Here is a 5,000-nt window from a genome sequence, read left to right as displayed (position 1 = left end):
TCGCTGCTGGGGAGAGGGGCCAGGGCGTGGGGGGCCTGCGCGGCGCCGCCGTCTGGCTTAGACCCGGCCTCCCGAACGGAGGGCATCTGTCGCGAAAGACCACCCCTTGCGCGGGAAGGTCGAGGTGACTGGCCTCCGGAGGACGCCACGGCCGCCCTGCCTCGTGACCCACCGCTCCCGGGGCGACGCACTGAGTCGCTGCTGGGGAGAGGGGCCAGGGCGTGGGGGGGCCTGTGCGGCGCCGCCGTCTGGCTTAGACCTGCCTCCACCGCGGGGGGTCCTCGACCCACCGGCGGACGGGCGCGAGGAGTGGGAGGGGGGCTGGCCGTCGGGGTCCGCCGCGGCTCCGGCACAAGCCCCAGCGACCCGGAGGTCAAGCGCGGGGCATGGTCGGCCTGGCCGTGTCGGCGTCGCCCTCCGGCGTAGTCCCTTGTCCCGGGCTCTTGCCCGTAACCTCAAAGGTGACCGACCGAGCGGCGTCTCCCCCCGAAGCCGTGTCTCGACTGTTGAGAACAGACGAAGTCCGGTGCGGCAATACGCCGGGTACTCCCTTCGCCAAACTCGTGCCCCCCTTCGATTCGTCTTTCCTTCTCCATCCTCCCTTCTCGCTCCGGGGCGTCCGCTTGGTCTCTCTCTCTCGCTCTCCCTCTCGCTCTCGCGCTCCCTGCCGAGCCGCCTCGGAGGACGGCGGACGAGGGGAAGGCGACGGCGTTCGGCCGCGGGGCACACCGCACGGTGAGAACCCACTCGCCCGCCTCCCCGCACGTCTGTCATCCCCCCACTATCGTAGGGGCTCGGGAAAAGACTGGAAAACGCGGAGCTCGGCGGTGGCGTGGAAGCGCCACCCACCGCCGCCGCTCTCGCCGATGCCCACCGCGGAGGCCGCCCTTCGGACGCTGGGGTGCGGCGCGGGCCTCCGCGGACGAGCTGCGCATCTGAAAGTCAAAGGGCCGCCCTCGGAGAAGATCGTTGTGCTGCCCCGCGCGGGGAGCGATTCGGACGGCGGGCCCCCACGCCGAGGTGGGTGGGCGCCCCTCCGTTCGCCCGTGCGGGTCGTCGGACCGCTGCCGTACCACGGTTCGGGTCAAACTCCCCACAGCTCGGCCGCCTCCGTCCGTAGACGGGAGGGCGACCGCCGGCGTGCGCGCCCAAGGACGAGTGCCTGAAACCCGGGGGGGGGTAACAGAGGAAGGAGACCGCCCGCCGTAAACCGACGCGGGCTCCAAAGCCCGGGCCGAGCGAGCGGCACCACCTCCCCACCCGGGAGCGCTGAGCCAGATCGATCGGAAGAAAGGGCAGGGGCTCGGGTGGAACCCCTGCCTCCGTTCTTCCCCTCGGGGGAGACGGGGAAGAAACGTGCCCCTGGAGTCCTGGAAGCGAGTGTCCGGCGCGCTCCGGGCGCCCTCGAGACGGAAGCCGGGTCGCGGTGCGATTCTCTCATAGGTCTCCCCGTTGGCGCGGAAGCGGGAGACATCCGACACAGAGAAACGCCGAGCCCGCTCCGAGGGGACAAAGTCAGAAGGAGCGATCCGCCCTCCCAGAGCCCTCCTGCGGACGAGGACTCTGGATCTGCCCCCCTTCTGACGACCGTCGCCCTCAGAGGACAGGAACCCACGTGGGGAGGGTCCGTTCGGGCTCGGGCGACCCAGGAAACGCGTCTCGGACTCGGGACGGACAACCGGCAAAAGTCCCCCTGGAGCCGCGGAAGCCTGGTCTCGGCGCGAGTGCGAACTTCCATGCAAAAGGGGGGTACTCGCCAAACCGCCTACCCGAGTCGAGGAACCACGAAAACAACGGATTTTGGTCGGGGCCGAGAGGTACCTCTCTCTCCTATATCCTGCAGCTGGTGTGCAAAACTGGGTATTTGCATGGTGAGACACCGACCCCCACTTTAAGGGAACAAAGTCAAAAAGTGTCCGACCTCCTGGAGCCGTGCGGCGGATCCGGCGGCCAGAAATTTCCTCATTCCGGTTCTATTTTTTTTTTTTTCGAATTTGCGAAATTTGGAGGCCAGGCGGCGTAGCTGGGACCTGGACTAGCTCGAAACACCCTGAACCGGTGAGCGGAATCGATTTCCCAAAGTTCTACGGCTCCCGGAAGCCAAAAACAGCTCGCCGGAAAATTTCAAAGTCCCAAGGACTCTTTCTTGAAAATCAATCCGGGGGCCATGGAAGTGTCCTCGGTACAACCTCAGAGCTTTCCCCCGCCTGGAAGTCTGACAGCGGTCTGACGTTTTTCAAAGTTTTGAGCTCTCTGTTTGTTCTCAAAGTCACAAAATCGCTTTTTTTCAGTTTTCCACCCAGCAGACCCAAACTTCACCCCCACTTAGGTCACTGTCTAGGGGCGCCTTACGACATATTGACGCCCCTTTAGGGTGGAAGTAGGGGAAATGGGTGATTTTTACACAAAATCGGAAATTTCTCAAAATTTTTCTAAGTGTCAAGGACTCTTCCAGAAAATCTCCCCCAGGCTCCTGGAAGCGTCCCCGGTACACCTCTGGCGGCTGCCCCCGCCTGGAAGTCCGACACACGCCTGAAATTTTCAAAGTATGAAAATACGCATTTTCATCCAAAAATTCAACTTTCCCCCCGTGCACCGCAAACTTCACCCCCACTTAGGTCACTGCCTTGGGGTGCCTTACAACATATTGACGCCCCCCTGGGGTGGAAGTAGGGGAAATGTGACATTTTTCACAAAATCGAGATTTTCTCAAAATTTTTCTAAGTGTCAAGGACTCTTCCAGAAAATCTCCCCCAGGCTCCTGGAAGCGTCCCCGGTACACCTCTGGCGGCTGCCCCCGCCTGGAAGTCCGACACACGCCTGAAATTTTCAAAGTATGAAAATACGCATTTTCATCCAAAAATTCAACTTTCCCCCCGTGCACCGCAAACTTCACCCCCACTTAGGTCACTGCCTTGGGGTGCCTTACAACATATTGACGCCCCCCTGGGGTGGAAGTAGGGGAAATGTGACATTTTTCACAAAATCGAGATTTTCTCAAAATTTTTCTAAGTGTCAAGGACTCTTCCAGAAAATCTCCCCCAGGCTCCTGGAAGCGTCCCCGGTACACCTCTGGCGGCTGCCCCCGCCTGGAAGTCCGACACACGCCTGAAATTTTCAAAGTATGAAAATACGCATTTTCATCCAAAAATTCAACTTTCCCCCCGTGCACCGCAAACTTCACCCCCACTTAGGTCACTGCCTTGGGGTGCCTTACAACATATTGACGCCCCCCTGGGGTGGAAGTAGGGGAAATGTGACATTTTTCACAAAATCGAGATTTTCTCAAAATTTTTCTAAGTGTCAAGGACTCTTCCAGAAAATCTCCCCCAGGCTCCTGGAAGCGTCCCCGGTACACCTCTGGCGGCTGCCCCCGCCTGGAAGTCCGACACACGCCTGAAATTTTCAAAGTATGAAAATACGCATTTTCATCCAAAAATTCAACTTTCCCCCCGTGCACCGCAAACTTCACCCCCACTTAGGTCACTGCCTTGGGGTGCCTTACAACATATTGACGCCCCCCTGGGGTGGAAGTAGGGGAAATGTGACATTTTTTCACAAAATCGAGATTTTCTCAAAATATTTCTAAGTCCCAAGGACACTTTCAGAAAATCTTCCCCAGGCTCCTGGAAGCGTCCCCGGTACGCCTCCGGCGGCTGCCCCCGCCTGGAAGTCTGACACACGCCTGAAATTTTCAAAGTATGAAAATACGCATTTTCATCCAAAAATTCGACTTTCCGCCCGTGCACCGCAAAATTCACCCTCATTTAGGTCACTGCCCTGGGGTGCTTTACAACATATTGACGCCCCCCTGGGGTGGAAGTAGGGGAAATGTGACATTTTTCACAAAATCGGAAATTTCTCAAAATTTTTCTAAGTCCCAAGGACACTTTCAGAAAATCTTCCCCAGGCTCCTGGAAGCGTCCTCGGTACGCCTCCGGCGGCTGCCCCCGCCTGGAAGTCTGACACACGCCTGAAATTTTCAAAGTATGAAAATAATGCATTTTCATCCAAAATTCGACTTTCCGCCCGTGCCCCGCAAACTTTACCCACAGTTAGGTCACTGTCCTGGGGTACCTCACAACATATTGACGCCCCCCTGGGGTGGAAGTAGGGGAAATGTGACATTTTTTCACAAAATCGAGATTTTCTCAAAATATTTCTAAGTCCCAAGGACACTTTCAGAAAATCTTCCCCAGGCTCCTGGAAGCGTCCTCGGTACGCCTCCAGCGGCTGCCCCCGCCTGGAAGTCTGACACACGCCTGGAATTTTCAAAGTATGAAAATAATGCATTTTCATCCAAAATTCGACTTTCCGCCCGTGCCCCGCAAACTTTACCCACAGTTAGGTCACTGTCCTGGGGTACCTCACAACATATTGACGCCCCCCTGTGGTGGAAGTAGGGGAAATGTGACATTTTTCACAAAATCGAGATTTTCTCAAAATATTTCTAAGTCCCAAGGACACTTTCATGAAATCTTCCCCAGGCTCCTGGAAGCGTCCCCGGTACGCCTCTGGCGGCTGCCCCCGCCTGGAAGTCCGACACACGCCTGAAATTTTCAAAGTATGAAAATACGCATTTTCATCCAAAAATTCAACTTTCCCCCCGTGCACCGCAAACTTCACCCGCATTTAGGTCACTGCCCTGGGGTGCTTTACAACATATTGACGCCCCCCTGTGGTGGAAGTAGGGGAAATGTGACATTTTTTCACAAAATCGAGATTTTCTCAAAATATTTCTAAGTCCCAAGGACACTTTCAGAAAATCTTCCCCAGGCTCCTGGAAGCGTCCCCGGTACGCCTCTGGCGGCTGCCCCCGCCTGGAAGTCCGACACACGCCTGAAATTTTCAAAGTATGAAAATACGCATTTTCATCCAAAAATTCAACTTTCCCCCCGTGCACCGCAAACTTTACCCGCATTTAGGTCACTGCCCTTGGGTGCTTTACAACATATTGACGCCCCCCCTGTGGTGGTAGTAGGGGAAATGTGACATTTTTC

The sequence above is a fragment of the Ranitomeya variabilis genome, unplaced genomic scaffold (genome assembly GCF_051348905.1).
Source record: "Ranitomeya variabilis isolate aRanVar5 unplaced genomic scaffold, aRanVar5.hap1 Scaffold_403, whole genome shotgun sequence".
Taxonomy (NCBI): domain Eukaryota; kingdom Metazoa; phylum Chordata; class Amphibia; order Anura; family Dendrobatidae; genus Ranitomeya; species Ranitomeya variabilis.
Note: the sequence above shows the minus strand (reverse complement) of the source record.